The sequence below is a fragment of the Mauremys mutica genome, chromosome 15, assembly GCF_020497125.1.
Source record: "Mauremys mutica isolate MM-2020 ecotype Southern chromosome 15, ASM2049712v1, whole genome shotgun sequence".
In the NCBI taxonomy this organism is placed as follows: domain Eukaryota; kingdom Metazoa; phylum Chordata; order Testudines; family Geoemydidae; genus Mauremys; species Mauremys mutica.
Genome location: NC_059086.1, coordinates 3,441,431 through 3,463,793, shown reverse-complemented (window position 1 = coordinate 3,463,793; position 22,363 = coordinate 3,441,431). Strand labels below are relative to the sequence as shown.

The following is a 22,363-nucleotide window of genomic DNA, read 5'->3' as shown; positions in this document are numbered from 1 at the left end:
TCCGGCATGGCTGTACCACCCCCAGCCCCAGCAGCTCGCATGCTCCCGGAGTAGCGCGACCAGGGACAGCTGCCTCGGAGCCTGGTGCCTACCCCACTGGGCAGGGCTGGGGGTGGTACGGCCATGCCGGAGGCGCTGCCCGCCTGGGGCGCTGGCTCCTGCGAGTGGAAGCCCGACGTGCGGTTGTCATTCCCAGTAGAGCCCTGCAGCGCCTCAGATACCTGCTTTATATCCGCGCTATAAATTTGGTAGCCGCGGAGGGCTCTAGCCATCGACCTAGCAGTGTCTACGCCGGGGGTTAGGTTGGTTTAACTGCATCGGTTCTGGTGTGGATTTCTCACCCCCCTGAGCAACATAATTATACCAACCTAGTGTCCTAACACAGACCAGGACTCAACAAATAACCATGACAAACAATACAGTTAACAGAGTGAAAGTTACGGTTAATGAAGCGATTTGAGATACGCAACAAACACAATCACTGTCTATGGAAAAGGAAGAGCCACTGTTCCAACTTTAAAAAAAATAAATGAAACCAATTCCCCACCACCACCTCTCGCTCAGCTGTTTTTCCATGTGCTGGCGAGCCATCCCACTCTCCCGGCAGGAGTAGATAAGCTGGAACACATTCAAAGCAATTCAGTCAGATGCTGCATTTTTCAAGGTCTCCCGTGGAGCGTTTTTGAGTCAAAGCTCTACGAGGTTTTGGTGCAAGGGACAGCGCTAGTGAAGCGCAGGCTTCATGCAGTATGTTCAGCGTGCCGGGTCATTGGAATATATACCGATCAGCTTCCAGTCAAGTCCACAGAGAGCCCTTGCTTTTGGCAGGGAAGCGTCAGGAGCATAGGTCAAGGACGGCAAAGGAAAGAGCCATGCTGACAGTTAACCATGTCGCACACATTCTAACCACACAGACAAATATCCTCCCACTTGAAAACACGACTTGGCCTTTCCAAAGCACCTTAGCAGGTATGTTCTAAACCCCATCGCCACCCATTCTGCGGCAAGTACATAGGAAGCTCTTTTACAACATGGAAACTGAGGCACGGCAACTGGACGGTCCCAATGCACATGTTTCTCCAGCACCAGTGTAGACATAAGAACGGCCAGACTGGGTCAGATCAACAGTCCATCGAGCCCAGCATCCTGTCTGTTCATTCCCCCAAATGCCTCAGGGGGAAATGAAGAGAACAGGGCAATTATCAAGTGTTCCCATCCCCTGTCGTCCATTCCCAGCATCTGGCAGTCAGAGGCATAGCTATCCTGGCTAATACCCACGGATGGGCCTGTCCTCCATGAACTTCTCCAATTCTTTTTTGAACCCAGGTCTGCTTTTCCAGCTCGGGCAGACATACCCGCGCTAGCTCCACCTGAGCCAACATGCTACAAAATAGCAGTGGAGCCATGATGGGACAATGGTGGGAGGGGCTAGCGCCTCAAGAATGGATCTGGGGTCTCAGATGGAATCGTATCCAATGTAGCCACGGCTACGTTTCTATTTTTAGCACACTAGCTCAGAGACACAGTAACTCCTCACTTAACTTTGTAGTTATGTTCCTGAAAACAGCGTCTTTAAGCCCCCCCCAGCAAGCAGGAGTCTCGGGGAGCAGCTCCAAGGCAGAGGGGAGGAGCAGCACATGTGGGGGAGGGACAGCTGCAATTGCCAGCCTGCTGGGCAGCTGCTGCACAGGGAATGTAGGGGAGTGGGGAGCTGATTGGGGGGCTGCCGGTCCACCCTGGTTCCAAGCCCCCACCAGCTCGCTGCAACGGGCCGCTCTCCCTGCAAGCGGTGGGCAAAGCAGGCGGCTGCCAAACGCCGTTAGAAGGGAGCATTGCACAACTTCAAACGAGCACGTTCCCTAACTGATCAGCAACGTAGCAACAAAACAACGTTAACCGGGATGACTTTAAGGCCTGGTCTACACTAGGGTGGGGGGGGTCGAACTAAGGTACGCGACTTCAGCTACGCGAATAGCGTAGCTGAAGTCGAACTACCTTAGTTCGAACTTCTTACCTGTCCAGACGCCGCGGGATCGAAGTCCACGGCTCCCCCGTCGACTCCGCCACCGCCGTTCACGGTGGTGGAGTTCCGGAGCCGACGGGAGCGCGTTCGGAGTTCGAACTCCGAGAAGTCGAACGCTACCCGTCGACCCGGCGGTAAGTATGGACGTACCTTAAGTGAGGAGTTATTGTATCAGGAGTACGTCTACCCACGTGGGGAATTACACCTCGACCTCCAGTGTAGACACTGCCCCCTGGGTAAACTTGAAACAGAACCCAGGAGTGCCCCCATACGGCATCTCATGCTGGATGGGCCAATCTCACCAGTTCCTTTTTAACATCTCGGCTTCTGATGAAAAGCATTATGTCAGAGCTACGTATTATTACCACCTCCTGAGTTTTATAAAGACCACCACCATGATCCACAACAACAAGAGAGACTGTTACAGGAGATACACAGGAGAAAGATCTGTGCAAAAATAGCTTCCAGCAAGAAAGCTTTCTTTTTAAAGGCATCATCTTTGAATGATTTTATAAGGCAAGCAAACATTTTTATCATCAGCTGAAGTATTTGTAGCAAAACAAGCAAAAAAAAAACCCCCACAAACCACATACAAAAACCAGGACTTCTTAGATATTCATAAGATGGCACCACTTTCACAGATCTTGTTCAAGCAGTCCCCCGTGTACTGCTACGTAGCCATTGACACATATACAAAAGGATCCAAATTCTTCATTAAAAAAAATGATGGGAGTCCCAGTCATCATTTGGCATGAAACCAGAGAAAGGCAGGTTCAAAGAGGTTATTTCGGATACCACCCACACAACTGGCACGGTGACTGAGACAAGGAAAAAGGGAGATGGGGACACGCACACACACACACACACACAGCAAGTCATTTCTCCATGTGTGATCACACACTTTTTTTCCAAAGCAAAAAGCTGCAACAGATTAGTTCAGGATTGCTGCAGTGTCTGAACAGGAAGGAGGGTGAGCCACAGGACTGGGAATCAGGACGTCTGGCTCTGCTGCGTAACCCGGGCCAGTCACATCCCTGCTCTGTGCCTCAGTTGCCCTACTAGTAAACAGGGTTTAATCTTCCCAACATTAGGGCTTTGAGAGCCTTCTGGGATGGAAAGCATCCGAACGGGATTGCCGAACAGTATTACTTTTCGAAGGCCAGGACTGGGTAGAGATAGATGCTGATTATGGTAGAGACAGAATCCCTTTCACCAACGCCAGTTACACACCACGCCAGCCAGCTCTGCCCCTCTTACCAGTGGGCCATTGCAAAGACACACGTAAGCCAAAGACAAACCGATCACCCGATTTGCTCTCGTCCTGCTCTAGCCGTTACCCATACGCAGCCCTGGCCAGAATGAACGGAGAACGGAAGCCTCACAGGCCCAATGCAACATTATATTTCTAGCTACGAACCATCCCGTTGTCCCGGCTGTCCTAAATGCCCAACCTTGGAAATTCCACTGTCCCGCAACATGGATTCTCCTGAATAATGGCGCTCCCAACAGGGAACGTTGTATAAATACACAGCTTATTTATAGCTCTAGAAAGAGCGCGAGAGCGAGCTGCATTCCCTTTCTTAAAGACAGGTGGAATCTCAAGGCCTCATGTCTATAAGGCCAAATTCATCCTTGGTGGAATTCCACAGGGTTTGCACCAGAGTAATTTGGCCCCTTTGTATTCCCCCTTTTATCACAGAAGTTTTATCCATCTCGGAGCGGTTTCCCCATTATGCTATTTGGGTGAGGGGCTCATTTGCAGAGGAACTGAGCACAAGGGCAAGTCGGATCTGCAGCCTCTGCCAGAATCCAAGTATTCAGCCAGGGCTACACTCCTTATTAATGGCACATTAGGGAATCAGCCAACAACAGGCGGCAAGAGACTTATTTACAGCAGCACACGAAGGATGTGGAGCTATTCTTACCCCACCCAACATTTGTTGCACAGATGCCAGAGCACACAACAGCATCCGTACACAGAGCTGGGTTTCAAAGCACGGTCGCGCAGCCTGCCGAAAGGCCGGGTTAGGAAAACAGAGCACGCACTTTGCCCTCTCCCTAGGGGCCAGGCGCTCATGACTTCATCTCAGGAGGAGATTCGGCCACCTAGAAACCAGGAGTACAAACTTCACCAAACAAAGCTAACGCCAGAGAACTAGCTTGGCTCCTCAGCACACGAGAGGCAGTGACTAACAACTTCATAAAGAAAGACACAGCCCAGTGACTCCACCGGGATCCAAGGAGCTGCACAAGTCTAGCAGTGCGGTGGCTGGACTTGTGCAGCAGAAAGGAAAAGCCAGGCAGGCCTGTGGGGAGGAAGAGGGGCGGGGAAGGCAGGCATGCAAAGAATGCAAGAAGATCTGACACAGGCATCTCCAGCTATGCCACCTAAATAGCCCGTTAATTACGCACATATACTAGCACTCAGCTTTTCCCCAAGCCATTATGCTGGTGGAGCAATGAGGCTTCAACATTGCTAAGTAGCAAGTCAGGGCACTGAACCAAAAAGGAGTAAAATCCAGCGGCATCAATTCAATCAACCTCACAATCTTTAATGCATTTAACACTTCCTTGCCTCAGTGGGATGTGGAGGATAGCGTTCCCACTGTACAGGTGGGGGAAGAGACAGAAGTGAAGTGACTTGCCCAAGGTCACATGGGGAGTCTGTGGCAGAGCAGGGAATTGAAGCCAGGTCCTCCAAGTCCTAACCGCGGGACTAGCCTTCATCTCTAAATTCAACCGTCAGCAACACCCTTTGCAATTCCCTGTGGGTGTCTCCACACTGCCTCTTTCTCCTTCCAACTCCCCACCCGGGCAGATCCACAGCTGGGAGCGCTAGCTTAGACCAGCCCCACCAGCGGGCTGCCGTGGGGAGAGGATTAAAATAGGATGTGCACAAATCAGTAGACACAATCACAACCTGCCTTGCCTTTATGAGACTGCACTTCTCTGTATACATTTCAGCAGAGGCAAATTTTAAGGCGGGACAAGATAGCAGCTTTATGGATTTTGATTAGGAGCTTTTCCCCTGCATAAGGGGCAACCTACCGGGGGGGAGGACACTAGCGCTTGCTGGAGAAGCAAAGAGTCAAGTGACCGAAGCCGGCAATCACCGGCGGAGGAAAGGCAGGAGTCGACCTTGTGATGGGATAACAGGTCAGACAGGTGGGGAGCTCTAGTTCACGGAGGGATCTGAAGTACAGACACGGCGTGTGTGTGTTGGATGTCGTGGGAGGGATGGACTTAGGAGGGGATCAGTCACAGTGACGAGGCCAGAAGCTAATCTTAGCAGCAGTGTTTTGAATGGATTTGGGGGAGGGGAGTAGAACAGAAAATGGAGGTTCCTCACCCCACATTGTTCACCCGTTCAGGGGGTGAAAAGGGCGTTTGGTTCTAGGCCCCCCGGCCCCGCTGAGAGAGAGGCCGTTAGCGTCGATGCTTGTTGATACAACATGCACACGCCCATCCAGCAGGAACAGGGTGGAGACCCAAGCCCATTTCACAAAGCCACATGTTCAGCTCCCCTGCGGTGGGCTCACAAACAGCACACCCTGCAAGCTCCACAGTCCAACAGGCTACGGACAAACACCCACACCCCTGCAGCTTTCATCACCCCCTGAACACGGCACTGTGTCAGGGGGAGCCAGACCTATTTAAAACCCACCCTCCTAGAACAGAAACAGGCTGACTCACCGGAGGCAGTTTCTCCAGAGTGACGGGAGCCCCCCCGCCCCAATGATGTGACAGAGCCCTGAAGGAGCAGCATGCCCGCACGGGGGGGCGCATCTCTTCATGCGGCCCACACGCCTCCGAAGCGGGCGATTACCGATAACGTAACAAGCTGGTAGCAGCCGAGAAGTCAATTTATGTTTCAGCAAGTCATTACCATTTGGTGCTAATTAAACTGCAAGCTGATTAGCCAAGTAAAACCTTTAATTAGCCCTTTACATCACTTACTAAAATTATAGCTTATTCGCACCCTCTAATTGTGCGTGCAGGGAAGGCAGGGGGGCGAGCAGGTTGGATACAATTCTAAGGCACTAGGTTGCCGATGACAGCACTGCTCATTTTCATTAGAAAACAGGCAGTATTTAAGCATTTCTTTGTCCACTCCAGGTCAGTTGGTCTCTGACTCCACGTTCTTATTAAAAAGATACGCACTTTGGTACATACAAATCGTCTTCCTTATACGTGTTTGGAAGGTTGTATGGCCCTGCAGATAGGGAACTGGACTCCTGGGTTCTACTGCCAGCTTGGCTATTAGGTGTATTACGGTAGCACCCCAGGACCCCATTGTGCAAAGCTCAGGCTGGGCACAGGAAAAGATGGGACGTAACCGCCCTGGGCGACCGTGGGAGAAATACTGCCCTTCTGCGGGTGGGTTTTCCTTTCTGCAAAGCAGGGGCCATACTGAACCCACTTGTCCATCAAAGCGCTCAGCAGGCGACATCCCCATTCAAAGCCCGTCTCTAGGCGTCCACACAGTTAGCCCCCAATGCCCCCCTTCGAGAGCCTGTCCAACTCCCCGCCTGTCTATTTCACTGCCCGCCTCCGACACCCCCTTTGCTCCACTCCAGCCTTCCCACCTTGTCGATCCATGTGCGTCCTTGGACACCTCTTCCGCTTGGAACACCCTCCCTGCCCCTGCAAGCCTCACCGGCACTGAAATCCGTCCTTAAAAACCATCTTCTGTGACGTCTGCTCACCACAACGCTCGCTTAACATTAGTTACCAAAAGCAGAAAATATAGACTGACCAACCGGCAAAGCCAAATTAGCAAAACGTGATCTCTGTGCAGGATAAGCAGGGCCCTAACAAATCCATGGCCCGTTTTGGTCAGTTTCATGGTCATAGGATTTTTAAAATGGTAAATTTCATGATTTCAGATATTTAGATTTGAAATTTCACAGTGTTGTAACTGCAGGGGTCCTGACCCAAAAGGGAGTTGTGAGTGGGGCTCACAAGGTTATTGTAAGGGGGAGGGGGTCACAGTATTGCCACCCTTACGTCTGTGCTGCTGCCTTCAGAGCTGGGCCCTCGGCTAGCAGCCGCCGCTCTCCGGTGAGCCAGCTCTGAAGGCAGCACAGAAGTAAGGGTGGCAATATCGTGACTCTCCCCCCCCGCCCACACACACACACAATAACCCTGCAACACCCCCCACACACACACACCCAGAGCTCCCTTTTGGGTCAGGACCCCCAGTTTAAGAAACACTTGCCCCACACTGTGAAATCTGTACGGTATAGGGTAAAACCACACAAAAGATCAGATTTCACGGCCCATGGCGAGTTTTTCACGGCCTGAATTTGGCAGGGCCCTAAGGATAAGCAGTCTCTGCCCCACTTTGGATACGCAGACATCTTACTCACAATCCTTTGCTGCTCCTGCTGCGTTCTTGATCCAGGGAGACAACTCCATTCAACAAGCCTGTTGACTTCACTGCTTCTCTGCACACCAACCATTTGCAGGATGGTACGTTGTAAGAAGCCAGGGGCAGGGCTGGCTTCATTTGCTTGCACACACAAAAGAGGAAGATGGATTACGCCTGGGATCGAACATAGGTCTGGTCTACGCTACAGACCTATATCATAACTGCATTGCTCACGAGTGTGAAAAATCCACACCCCTGAGCAACAGAGTTATACCAACCTCACCCCCCCACCCCACACTCAGACAGGGCTATGTCATCTCCCACTGATAATCCACCTCCCTGAGAGGCGGTAACTCTACGCTGCGCCAATGCGGCGTTTTGTGTTAGGCCAGCGCTAAGGGTTGGTAGTGGACACAGACCAGCAATATCCACGAGTCTGGCTTATGCCAAAATAAAGAGGCAGGACACTCAGAGTTTAAGATCACTGACCTGAATCCCCCAGCAACATTCCTACTGACTGCAGCCCACATAGCAGTTAGCTCACTCTTCCGAGGAGTCCCGGAGGAGGACCTTAACGGGATGTGTTCAGGGCAGAGCAGCAGCTGCAGGACTGGATTTTGTTGGCATAACAGTCCGTAGTTTTGCTTTTTGGCAGTTGAACGGATTGTAATTCCTACACTGCCCTTCCACAGCACTTTCACTATGTGCATTGCAAGCAATAATTAAAGATGCCTCACAGTCCCCCATGGGGCAGGAATGACCCATCCTTTACAAAGGGGGAAAACTAGGGCACAGAAAAGCGAAGTGACGTGCAGTGTAAATCAAGGTCAGAGGTGGGAGCAGGAGGAGGACTAAGGGTATGTCTTTAACATGGCTGTGTAGTCACGGCAGCAGCGCTGGGAGAGCGCTCTCCCAGCACTGTAAACAAAAACCAAGCCACCCCCCATGAGGGGAGCGGCTCCCGGCACCCGTGCACTGTCTACACTGCCATTTTACAGCACTGAAACTTGCAGCACTCGGGGTGTTTTTTCACACCCCTGAGCAAGACAAGGCCTAAGAGACGGAGTGGACTCACGCTTCTCCCCAATTTCCTGCTCTAGCAAGGAGACTTCACATTTTTTCCTTATGCCGCTCTGACCCCAAATAATCCTTTGAGTGGTGTGATGGATTAGATTTAAAATTTTTATTAAAGCTAATGTTAAAAAAATTCTATAATACATAGGTTGAGAAAAGGAGTGTCTGTACATCTGGGTATAGTGCTTAGATTAGCCACGAATACAAAGTTTGTTTTTAAATGTCATATGATACATAGAGTACATAATCAACAATAACCCAAACTGAGGTGAATAGATTTAACAATAGTTTAGATATTAGCATCTGAATACTCGAGTACATCACTCGTGAAAAGTTGTACAGAGATTTGGTTGTGGAAAGCAAAATATATCGTTGAGTGGAGATTGTCCGTCAGTAATTGAGAATTAGATAGGTTGGATTTATTTTCTAAATGGACATGAGGAAAGCATTTCAGTTAGTTTCCCGAACGCGCATCTCATCGGCACTCCAGCTCATCCCTCCTGATACGGCCGCTGTCCGGTGATGGGTTCTCTCCCTGTCCTCTTCCATTAAGTGACATGTCAGAAAGCACATTCCAGCACGTGAAAGCTACATGAGAGACCAAGGATTCCTAAAAACACCAATTACTACCGAGCAAACCGCACCAGCCAAGTAAACAGGGTGACACTGCCACCGAAGCGTGACACGGAGTCAAATCCCCACTACCGTGTTCAGGAGATGCTTGAAAGGCAACACACAACCTCTGTCTACCTGCAACAGAATTGCCCGTAAACTGAACTCAAAACTCACACTCAAACGCTGAATTATTTACTCTTGCGAGAGCTTTGAAGGATTCAGTTCAAAGCTGCAGAAAGAATGCAGGAGCTGCTGAATAGCAACAACAGACAGACTTCCCTTCTTCCCCGACCCCCCCGCAAAAAATTCACAAAAAGACAAAGAATCATCCCCAAACCATAAAGCATTGATGTGGCACTCGGACCCGGACTAATAGATGATCCTGCCTCATCAGGCCCACATAAGAAATTAGCAATCTGGAATTCTTCGGGCCAACAACCTGCTATTTCGGTTTCCAAAAGCACCTGACTCTTCTCAATGGATGATTTCCATTAAGCCTGGGGATAGAGTGTGGAGTGAACAGTGGTGCTTCCATTTTAACAACTGCCTAAATCTTTGGAAAAGCAACTCCCTTGAGACACATTGCGCTGGCTGAGAAAATTGGTTTGCAATGCAGCCTGCACCTGTGCTGTATAAAGCTGTCTTTGAAACGCTGCCGCAGCTCAATTCAGGACACTTTTTTCTACTATCCCTCCAGTTCTCTCCTAAGCGCAGGGGAAATCAGCTTTTATTAAACAAAAACAAAACAAACGATGCAGCCATAATTAGGCCTCATGGAAGCACTAGGGCATCCTTGGGAGGGATAGCTCAGTGCTGTTTGAGCACTGGCCTGCTAAACCCAGGGTTGTGAGTTCAATCCTTGAGGGGGCCACTTAGGGAACTGGGGTAAAAATCTGTCTGGGGATTGGTCCTGCTTTGAGCAGGGGGTTGGACTAGATACCTCCTGAGGTCCCTTCCAACCCTGCTATTCTGTTGTTTTGCTGAGCCATAAAGGCCTTCTGAAAAGCAGCTCATTCAGAAAAGGGACCTGCCACTTCCAGCCCTGAAGTAATTGATCATAAGCTACCACTCCCCCAACAGGCAAAGGGGCTTTGAATACTCGGTGCCTGGCACCGTGGAGACGAAGCTTCTACGATACCCACAGTGCAAAGAACTACTAATAATAATACTTCAGTTACAAGAGAAGCCGTTCCTGGGAGATTCAATTTCAGTAGCGCAACTTCCCAGAGGGCAGAGGTATCTCTGGTTTGACAGGATCGGGTGAGGGTTGGCAAGACTCCCATAACGAGCATTAATTATGCCGCTTGCATCAGAATCACACAGTCCTGTCCTAGCTGACTCACTCGTTCAGCTTTTCATAGGCACACGGGACTGGTCTTCACTGCAACGTTAGCCCAACGTGACTCGAGTGTGGCCCCTAACCTGACTCTCATCCAGGCACAGAAATCTCTGGCTCGAGTTAGGTCCTGTTTTAAACTCGAGCTAGCCAGGGTCCATGAGGGGGCCGGGTCGAAGCGCCAGTGCTGCCGAAACAAGCGCTAGTAATGCCGATGGGGCACTGCTGCTCAGGATCACCCTGCGCTACACGAGCGTTTGCTCTCATTCACACTAAGCCAGGGATCGGCAACGTTTGGCAGGCCAGGCCAGTTTGTTTACTTGCTGCGTTCGGCCGATGGCGGCTCCCACTGGCCGCGGTTCGCTGCTCCAGCCAATCAAGGCTGCAGGAAGCGGCACAGGACGAGGGATGTGCTGCCCGTGGCTTCCCGCAGCCCCCATCGGCCTGGAGCGACGAACCGCAGCCATTGGGAGCCGCCATTGGCCGAACCTGCGGACGCGGCAGGTAAACAAACCGGCCCAGCCCGCCAGGGTGCTGCGTGCCAAACGTTGCCAATCCCTGCACTAAGCTAACTCATGTACTGATGATTCGCGCTAACTCTGCAGTGAAACAATACCCAGAAACCTATTGTTCATCTTGCTGTACAATCAGAGCATGGAAGTAAGGCCTCATTTAAAGCAGGAAAATGTAGAACTCTTCATTCATCACCAGTGCATCATCACCGGTAACAGCAGTGATAAAAGTGGAGGTACAGGCAGGGCTCTGCCATTTTTACCCTCTAACCCTGCTCAGAGTAAGTCCCGGGCCTGATTCGGAGGGGTGTGGAGTAGCTGCCACTCCCTGTCCTCAGTGGAAGTTAAAGGTGTCCAGCTGCTTTCAAGATCAGGCCCAAACTCACGTGCCTGGATGACATGCACAGACAAAACTGCCGCACAGCGGTAACATCCTTGATAAGTTTGGGATACGACGTGATCCAGGAGGGTCCTGTGTCTTGATTCACTAAGGATCGAAATTTAACTCCTTCCTCTCTAGGCAGGCTGACCACAGATTCGCAACACAATCGACCTAGAAGAAGTTGCCTTAAAACTATGCAGCATGGTCAGGAAGTTCCTCAACTCCGAAGCAGTCAAAGAATTATGGCTTCGAATGAAAAGGAAAGACAAAGACTGAGCATGAAACAACGGAGTGAGGTCAGTGCTTTGGCCTTAGCCAACAGAGCAACGATCTGGCTGAAAAAAGAAACAGAGGAACTAACCCCAAATCTAAATCCTGAAGGAGGGGGACTGAGGCTGCCAAATTCCCAGTAAGTAGAAAGATGTATTGTACAATGCAGAGAAATACTGCTCTACAGGACAGATCCAGTTGCAAATCCAGATGGTGCAGAGAACTGACAGCTTCTCCTCTCAAAGATGTTCAAAGAGGGGAGAAAAAGATGGTTCTTCGAGCGCTCAATTAGCAACCGAAGGCTCTACAGAAAACAGCTCTCAACTCCAATGTTAAAATAAACTTCCTCTCCCACCCCACCCTGCTGCCACCCACCGACTCCTAAATTATTAATCTGAAGAGAAAAAAAAATCAAGTAGCAAGGAATCAACCCTTCCCTTTGATTTCACAGTGAAGAGTATTAGAAGTACGTTACATGAGTGTATTCTGCACCCGTTACCTTCTCTACCTCAGTCTTTCTGATCCCCCCCCTGCACCTCCTTTCTCTACCCATGCTGGCATTTCCACCATCAGCCTGGCTTTCCAAACTCAACCTTGCATGAACCATCATTTCACTCCTCTCTCAACCTCCCCCATTAACTGGTCTCTCATGAAGTCCTGCTGCTTTGCTTCTCTACCACCGAAGTCCACTCGTCCCTCAAAGTGCTCCATTATTAGTAATCCTAATCACATCTTAATTGCTATCTCTTTCTCCCTTTCTGCTCCAATCTACCTGGTCATGGTGATCTTCCCTCTCCCCTCCATGTCCTCACCTTCGGAGGAATTCAGAATCTTGCCCTCCCTTGTGCCTTTATGACTCCCTTTGTATAGAAAAGGCATATCAGGAGCTTCTGTTCTCCCTCTCGTAACACGTGAACATGGGGCACTGAATAAAATGTAAAAGGTGGCAAATTGAAAACCAATCATTAGACTGCGGAACTCATTGCCACAGGAAGTCGCTGAGGTCAGGACCTTGCCAAGATTCAGAGAAACATGGGCATTTAGGATAAAATAGCCAGAGTTCTCATAGTTAGTGCTAACAAACTGAAAGGGTATTAAACCTTTTGCTTCAGGGCTTAAATCAATTTTCATTAGGAGACCAGAGCAAGACCCAATGTAGGGGTTAGATTATCACACATCTGCTCTACTGGGGAGGTTCTTACACCTTCCTCTTAAGTATTTGGCGCTGGCCAATAATCAGAGACATGACACTGGACTAGAAGAACCTTGTGTCTCTGATCCAGTCTATGCCCTGATCGTTACATCACTATTCATCCTCTCCTCCCCATCCCAGCCTGGTACCCCCTCGGGCTTCCTGTTTGCCAAGGAAGCAACCTTCATAAGATTCAGACATTCCAAGGGCAGAAGGGACCATTGGGATCATCTAGTTGGACGACCACAGAAGCTTATGTGAGCCTCCTCTCCCCCTCTAAGTCTACTCGTGCAAGATACTCATCCATCTCACAATTCCTCTCACCTGCTCTCCCATATCTTGTACCTCAGCTGTTCGGGGCAGAGGACAAGGGCTCTCTGGTCATAAAGCACTGTATGATTTCAGCACTGAGGTGGGGTGGGGCTTCTGATTTCATTTCTAGGTCCACGGTTCAGGTCCCGAACCCTCCAAGGGGGTAGGAACAGAATCTAGAGTGGGTGCTACTGGGTGATTGTTTTTATTCAGCGTTGTCAGCCTGCAGATGAACCCAGGTCAGAACTCAACCAGAGAGGGCTTTTGGAGAAGGCTGAGGGTGTGATATCCGGAACAAAGAGATGGAAGAGAGCTTTTCTGCAGAGAGCTGGCTGGCCTCATTCCTGTCTGATTATTATACTGAAGGAACATCAGGGTGACTAAGAGTCTTTTTTACTATTTAAAAATAATAAAAAGAAATAAATGTGATAATCACAGTGTTGGGTGGTTGGAAGGTTCCTTCTCCCTCATGCTTCCCAACTGAGAAAGTGGCAGTTCCCCTCAGATAGGAGCCTACCTTTATTACCATTGAAAACAATCGGGAGGGACGGGAAAGTCAGAGAGACGGTTAAGAGGCAACTTGATCACGTCTACAAGTACCTACGTGGAGAGAAGATATCCAATACTGGGCTTTTTCATCCAGCAGATAAAGGCAAAAGAAGAAGAACCAACAGCTAGAAACTTAAGTCAGCAGAGTTCAACCTGGGTTTCTTTTTTTTTTTTTTTTTTTAAATTAACATCAGCGGCGGCTAACCACTGGAACAGATTACCAAAGGATGTGGTAAATTCTCCATCACTTAAGAGTCTTCATATCAAGATTTAGAAAGACACCCCACGATATACTGTAGTTCAACCACAAGTTGTTGTATTAGATACAGGAGTCACCGAGTGACATTCTCTGGCCTGGGATATGCAGGAGATCACAACTGGCCTCAAAATCTACACTAAGTTTACATGTCAGGGTCGGGCCAGAGAGAAGAGACAGTCACAACGAGACATGTGGCTAATGAACAAGAAGTCAGCCAGAGCCCTCTTTGACAAGCAAACATAAAAGAAGTCAGTTGCACCATCTTGCCATTGGAGATACACCTGCAAAGAAACAAAACTGCAGATTCATGGGAGCAGCCAGTCATGACAATCAGCAGTTCCCCAAAGCAGCAGTAAAGGCATGAAACGAGGCCACCAGTGGAGCAAGAAGAAAGCCTAGTGATTTGTATTTATTTATTTTTTAAGAGTTTCCTTCTGGTGGTGCTGATAAGTGTTAGCAAAAACAACTGTCATCCAAACACATGCAAATAAAATACAAAACTAACTGGGTATCTGGAAAACATCTGGGTGCTGGAACAAATATGGGGGCTTGGGGGGAGAGCAGAGACCACATTTCCACTCAGTGGAAGTAAAGTGTAATGCAAGTGGACACTGATCATAATCACACTGGTATCTTCCCTGCGATCTGCCTCCAGTGGCTGGTTTCATGCCAAACACGAAACCGAGCAGCAGTGTGAGGTCAAGTAATGGTTTATGATCATATATTTGAGTTTCAGTTCCCATTATAAACCCTACTTTCAATGACTGAAACCAGCTTTACTTTTCAGGGCAGGGAGGAGGTGCGAGGGCAAAGTCAAAACAAGCATGAAACTAACATTCGAGAAGAGACACCAGACAAATGCAAGGAAGCACCTGGCTGGGTAAACCACCCCCTGCTTGAGTCAGATTATAAAGCCACGTTGTAAGTAACATGATGTTGTCCCAGCCACATATTCATCCATCAACAAATCCAAACCTTACAGGGTTGTGGGTTTTTTTGGTGCTTCGCATAATGTTTCTGTTTATCCATTCAATTTAGTCATGGTTTCAAGAAAAAAACTTTGCATCTTGCAAATCTGGTTGGGGGAAGGACAATCAATAGAGTCAGCTACCAGGTTTATTCCTTTATCAGAAAGGAAAGCACTTTCCTTACAAGGGTGCCAGGATCAGTTCATGTTTTTACTGGCAGCAGATGACTAATTCCTTGGCGACATCTCAGACTGTGTTTAGGGCTTTTGTATAAAAAGCATTTTTCAAAAGCTACTAAGGTCCTTTGTATCCTCCTTTAGCCACTCTTTACAGCTGGTTATTTCCAATAAAAACCAACGTCCACCTGTTTACTAGCCCATTGTGAAAGATGCTGCCCGTGTCAACTCGCAACCCTGAAGAGCGTCCAGCTGATTTTTGCCAAGTTCAGCCATTTTTAAGTGCAAGTAAAAAGTATCCTGAAGTCTTTCAAGTTTTGTATGGCACTTCTCGGCTGGCAAGTAACTGAGTCCCAGACCCTCAAAGGTATTTAGGTTCCTAACTTCCAATGGAAGTCACCTTTTTTCTAGGCCTCAGAGTCTGGTGACCCAGAGAAGAGAGGATTCTTTGTATCCCATTCGTCAGCTTAACGCCAGCCCAGCCATCACTGGCTGACTGGTGGCCTGCGGAAAACAAACTCAAATGAATGGGTGGGTCCCACATCATAAGATCTGCCACCATAGTTGGCACTGGCCATCTGCATTGCTGGCAATCTCAGCAGAGGCTGCTGCCCCCTCCTACAAAGGTAGGATGCCCCATGGGCGCATTTCCCATCCCTAGTGGAAGAAGGGCCATCAGAAGGGCCCTGTGCAGATACAAAAATCTGGCTCAGCAGCCAATCCACAAAGATGGCCAGCAATACAACTGCGTCTGCAGCCACGGATGCAGATATAAAGCAGATATCCGCAGATTTGCAGGGCTCTAGCCATCAGGTCAGAGCATGCGAGCCGAAGAGAAAAGAAAGACTTACCCTGCTATTGCCTGTGCTGTCCAGGGATAAAGAGGAGCACCCATGGCTGTCAATGCAGCACCTTGCCCTGGCACTGGATTTATTTAAGAGGTAACATTAGATCGTGGTTAGAGGACAGAGGCAGGAGATGAGGCTTTCTAGTGTTCTGCTGTACAAAGCTGGTGACAAGCTCAATTTTGAGACACTTTGGACCTGAGTTTGAGGCGCTGAGTAGTCACAGCTCCCATTGAATTCAGCACCTCTGAAAGTCCAGCCCAAAGCCTCTCCCCGGGGCACTCAAAAACCAAATGTCACTTTGGAAAATGGTGGCCTCAAGCGCTCCATGAGTCAACTCAACCATCATCTTACCTACATACCTACCCACCCCAGGGGTTTGCATTGCTCATGCTCAAAGAGCTCAGTAATGAAAGTGCTCAGGATTAGTACTAAAAATATAAATATTTAGGAGGGCTGTCAAGCAATTAAAAAAATTAAATCGCTCTGTTAAACAATAATAGAATACCATTTATTTTCAAATATATTGATTTCAGTTACAACACAGAATACAAAGTGTACAGTGCTCACTTTATATTTATTTTTTATTACAAGTATCTGCAATGAAAAAAACAAAATAGTATTTTTCAGTTCACCTCATACAAGTCCTGTATTGCAATCTCTTTATCATGAAAGCGATGATATGCATAAATGTAGAATTATGCACAAAAAAACTATTCAAAAATAAAACATTGTCAAATTTTAGAGCCTGCAAGTCCACTCAGTCCTACTTCTTGTTCAGCCAATCGCTCAGACAAACAAATTTATTTACATTTGCAGGAGATAATGCTGCCCGCTTCTTGCTTAAAAAGTCACCTGAAAGTGAGAACAGGCACTCTCATGGCACTGTTGTAGCCGGAATCGCAAGATATTTATGTGCCAGATGCACTAAAGATTCACATGTCCCTTCATGCTTCAACCACCATTCTAGGGGACATGCGTTCATGCTGACGACAAACTCTGCTCGATAACAATCCAAAGCAGTGTGGACCGACGAATCTTCATTTTCATCATCTGAGTCGGATGCCACCGGCAGAAGACTGATTTTCTTTTTTGGTGGTTCGGGTTCTGTAGTTTCCGCATCGGAGTGTTGCTCTTTTAAGACTTCTGAAAGCATGTGCCACACCTCGCCCCTCTCAGATTTTGGAAAGCACTTCAGATTCTTAAACCTTGGGTCGAGTGCTGTAGCTATCTTTAGAAATCTCGCATTGGTACTTTCTTTGCGTTTGTGAAATCTGCAGTGAAAGCGTTCTTAAAATGAACACGTTCTGGGTCACCATCTGAGACTGCTATAACATGAAATATATGGCAGAATGCAGGAAAAACAGAGCCGAGGACATACAATTGTCCTCCAAGGAGTTCAGTCACAAATTTAATTAATGCATTTTTTTTTTAAATGAGCGTCATCAGCATGGAAGCATGCCCTCTGGAATGGTGACCGAAGCATGAAGGAGCATATAAATGTTTAGCATATCTGGCACATAAATATCTTGCAATGCCAGCTACAAAAGTGCGATACAAATGCCTGTTCTCACTTTCTGGTGACAATGTAAATAAGAAGAGGGCAGCATTATCTCCTGTAAATGTAAACAAACTTGTTTGTCTTAGGGATGGCTGACCAAGAAGTAGGACTGAGTGGACTTGTGGGCTCTGCAGTTTTACGTTGTTTTGTTTTTGAGTGCAGTTATGTAACAAAAAAATAAAGCTACATTTGTAAGTTGCACTTTCACAGCAAAGAGATTGCGCTACAGTACTTGTATGAGGTGAACTGAAAAATCTCATTTCTTTTGTTTATAATTTTTACAGTGTAAATATTTGTAATAAAAAATACACACTTTCATTTCAATTACAATGCAGAATACTGTAAAATATATATGAAAATGTAGAAAAACATTCAAAATATTTAATACATTTCAATTGGTATTCTATTGTTTAACAGTGCGATTAAAACTACAATTAATCACGATTAATTTGAGTTAATCGCATGAGTTAACCAGGATTCATTTACAGACCTAATATTTAGAAAAAATAAAAGCTATTGGAAAAGCAACCAATTAACATTTCAAAAGTGTTCTTATGATCTGCTCCTTCCAACTGCAACAGCTACGTGGAGCTAGTGTACAGAGCTGGATTCATTCTCAGACCCGCTTTCTAGTGGCTGTAACTGCTAACCCAACGCATCCACCGTATGTGGCAGCTCCTGCCAGCCAGAGATATTGAATGCATTAATTATCAGCGTGGATTGAGTTACGAACCAGGACACTGTCCACTTTGAAATGTCAGTCATAAAAAGCAACAGTGACGGCAAAAATATCCAAGAGCACATCTGCCGATCAATGTGCCTATACAGGAAGGTTAAGCTCTCTCCCTTTGTTACTCTAGGATACTGATGTCTATATATTTATTTCCTAAATAAAATACCTTCAGCGTTTGCAGGCTGAGCCTCACTTAACGTTTAATTTACACTTGCATTTCACTTGCTAACAATTAGTGGCATCTCCACTCAGGCTAATTGAAGCTTAGAATCTCCTAACGGAGACAGCTGTTCCCAGCAACTCTCATACACAGCACAGTTACCAAACACAGAGGAAATGAGCCAACTTCTGCAAGAACACTCCAACAAGCCATCTGGGGGCTTGGAAAGTTTTATATAGAGTGTTTCTGTAGCAGTAACCGTCCCATTTTCCCTATTTCCCCCTGCTTTGATTTTCCCCACCAGAGAAAAATATCAGCATAACCTTTCAGGATAAATAGCACTGTCTGCCCTCTAAGCCGCATTTTGCGGAGACCTTGGTTATCCAATATTCCCATTTGCCCGAAACAAAGTAACACCCCTCAACAGTAAAATCCCCTACGTATTCATTTCCACATCTCCCTCTTCTCGTTCAACTAAGTGAGGTTTGACTGCATTCGGAAGCGTAGCTATGGTGGAATATACAAAGCTGCAGAGGGTACTTTAAAGTACTGTATTCACTACGTGTTATCACAGCAACAGCAATCCGGACTCCTGTACTCCGAGCTCCGGCACCCATTTGACACAGGCCAGTCGCTGTCTCTCTGCATCTCAGTTTCTCACCCAACTCTGCTAAGCATTTTGAGATCCTCACATGAGAGGCACTGCACAGGAATTTTCTCCGAGGTCCCCTGCCACACAAGCGGTGGCGACCACAGATGCTAGATATTTGGTATATGGTTTTGACACGGTGTCATGCATCACTTGGAACAGTCCTGCCCACCCCTCGCAGCAGCATGTCACATATAACAGAGCCCCGACTTTTCTGCCATTCCTCCCCCCATCCATCCTCCATGAGCATTTCTAGCTCACCCACCGCCAGAGCATCCAGGGGCCTCTTCTCTACTCACCTACACCCTCATCTCCCCCCTCTACAACCCCCGAGTCCCTCACCCTGCCCAGCCACACACACATGCAGCCCCTTCTAGTACCCTCACATGCCTCAGTCCCCTCACTTACCCCTTCAGTGGCCTCACAACCCCCCACGTACCTCTTCTCACCTCCCTCAAGTCCTCTCTGCCCCAGCTGCCCCCTCCAGTCACATGCGCCTCATACATGCCCCCAGCTCCCCTCTACACCCCCACCCTCAACTCTCCCTTCCTCTCAAATGTCCACTTCCCTCACATGCCCCCTTCCCCCAGCCCCACACACAGCCCTGCGCCAGCACAAAAAATTGTATCCGGTGCCGATCCGCGAACGTGGTCCACAAACATCCGCAGATTGGTGGGGTTCTACGTGCACACACACAGCTCCCCCACCCCCATGCCTTCATATCCCCCTCAACTGCCCCTCCTCTCTCAGCCCCTCCCCAGCCCCCAAACCCCCACACTCCCCTCAGCTCCCCCTCTCTCAGCCTCTCCTCAGCCCCCAAACCCCCACACTCCCCTCAGCTCCCCCCTCTTACCCCTTCCCCCCACCTTGATCCCCCTCCCCAGCCCCCAAACCCCCACACTCCCCTCAGCTCCCCCTCTCTCAGCCTCTCCCCAGCCCCCAAACCCCCACACTCCCCTCAGCTCCCCCTCTCTCAGCCTCTAAACAGCCACCAAACCCCCACACTCCCCTCAGGTCCCCCTCTCTCAGCCCCCAAACCCCCACACTCCCCTCAGCTCCCCCTCTCTCAGCCTCTCCTCAGCCCCCAAACTCCCCTCAGCTCCCCCTCTCTCACCCCTCCCCAGCCCCCAAACCCCCACACTCTCCCCTCTTAACCCTTCCCCCACCTTGATCCCCCTCCCCAGCCCCCAATCCCTTCTCTCGCACCCCCTCCCCCACTTTGATCCCCTACCCCAACTCCTCAGCTCCCCCTCCTCTCACCCCCTCCCCAACCCCCAATCTCCCACATACCCCTCAGCTCCTCCTCTCTCACCCCCTCCTCCCACCTTGATCCCCCTCCCGAGCCCCCAATCCCCCAGCTCCCCCCCACATGCCCCCTCCCCCAACTGTGCCCCCATCTCAACCCCCTTCCCCCCCCCCCGTCCCAACCCTGCCCCCACACACACCTGCTCTCGGGCGGGGGCGGGGGCTCGCGCGCTGTCTCCCCCCAGCTCCTGGTCACTCCGCCGCCGCAGCCACCATATTAGGAACCAGCCAACATCCGGGGACACCCCCCCCCCCTCCGCCTTCCTCTGCTCTGCCCCGTTCCCCCGGCAACAGGGACCGCCTCCTGAGAGGGAGAGGAGGAAAACCCGCCCCTGCCTCCCAATCTCCACCTCTGATTGGCCAGAACCGATGCCGTTCTGCGGGCACTGCCCACTCGGGGGAGGGGGAAGAGAGAGCTCGCGGCGTTGTGCGTTCTGATTAGCTGGAGCAGAGGCTGATTGATGGGAGGAGGAAAAGGGGGCGTGCATTCTCTTAAAGGGGACGTCGCCCCATTCTGTGGAGTGTGGGTTCAGTCCGGGAAGAGGGAATGGCCATGGAGGGTGGCTCCTACTGACCTTTCCCAGACTGCCACGGGGGGGGGGCAGGGGTCATCTTGTGACAGCAGTGCCACCATTTTGAGCATGTGATGTTGCCATGGCACCCTAATCATGTCCTCAGAGCAAGACAGGGTGTCGTCATGTTGTGCTTTGAGGTCATCACCAAAAGGCGTGACGTCATCCAGCCACAGGGGGTTGTCATCACGGCGCGCGATGGTGCTGTTGCTGAGGTCATTTGATCCCACCAGAACATCATCTTGGAAACGTGGCCTCGTGGCTTGATACGACAGCATCACCTGGGGTCCTGAAGTCACTTGGTCCGGCTGAAACATGACACCATGATACATCGTCATGAGCTGAGATGTGAGACCCCGGGGTTGCAAACCCTTGTGGTGTTATCATAGTATTTGACCAGTCACTGAATCCCAGTCACCACCCTCCTCCAGTCAATAGACAACACTCCTTCCCAGCAGCACACACGGAACCCAGGTGTCCTGCAGTCTAGAGATTAGAGGAGGGAACTGGGAATCTGGATGTGTGGCCTTGGTCAAGTCATTTCACCTGCCTGTGCCTCAGTTTCCCCTTCTGTAAACTGTGGAGATAATACCTACTTCCCAGGTGGGTCATGAGGCTGATTGGGCGAAGGGAAAGTCACGATCCAAAGGGCATTGCCACCTGGGCTGTATTTAGGACCAACACAGCCGGCACTGCCCCTGAGAACCCAGCCATTCCCAGCAGCAGTTCCTGCCAGCAATCAGCCCTAACCGACTTGCTATATTAAGCACTTTGACAGTGCAAGGCAAAGAATGAGCCACCCATATGGCAGCTAATAATAGTCATCTGCTTGTCACTGGAGTTAATTCAGTGCCAGCCTGGCAGCCCTGATGAGCGACAGCCCCTGCTTAATCACAGAGCAGGTACTGTGCGGCCTGGGTCCTGGAGGGACTCTGTCTAGCAGAGAGAGAGAAGATGGGGCTTTATGGGCATCCAGACAACCTAGCACAACGGGGTCCTGGGTCACAACTGGGGCACCGAGAGGGTCCCATAATACAAATAAATAATCAAATGATATAGGTGCCTTATACCATAAATAAATGAGCTGCAAAATGGCTAGTGGTTGAGAGCGGGGCGCGAGCCAGGACTCCTGGGTTCTATGCCCAGCTCTGGGAGAGGAGTAGGGCCTAGCTATTAGAGCGGGGGGGGGGAGGACTGGGGATCCGAATTCCTGGGTTCTGTTCTCTCTAGGAGGGAGTGGGCTCTGGTGGTTAGAAAGGGGCTTACAAGTCAGGATGATTAAAAGAATGGAGAGGGGGTGTTGCAAGGCAGGATGCCTGGGTTCCATACCCATCTCCGCTGCTGACTTGTGGCAGATCAATGCCCCTCTCTGTGCCTCAATTTCCCCATCTGCAAAATCAGAGTGGGGTTTTTTTGCAGGGAGGGAGGGTGATAAATTAGACCCACCACTGGCAAGTGCTTTGAGATCACAGGATAAAAAGAGCTGGGTAATAACTAGT

General features: G+C 49.4%; 1 protein-coding gene across 1 annotated transcript in view; it reads right to left on the bottom strand.

Annotated features, from left to right (window-relative positions):
* The window catches only part of PAK4 (p21 (RAC1) activated kinase 4), a 95,860-nt gene extending 75,304 nt beyond the window's left edge, over positions 1-20,556 (bottom strand). Inside the window, exon 1 of the mRNA XM_044988693.1 lies at positions 20,433-20,556. The gene's annotated coding sequence lies outside the window, so the exon portion shown is untranslated. The remainder of the gene's footprint in view (positions 1-20,432) is intronic.
* Positions 20,557-22,363: the final 1,807 nt, after the last annotated feature.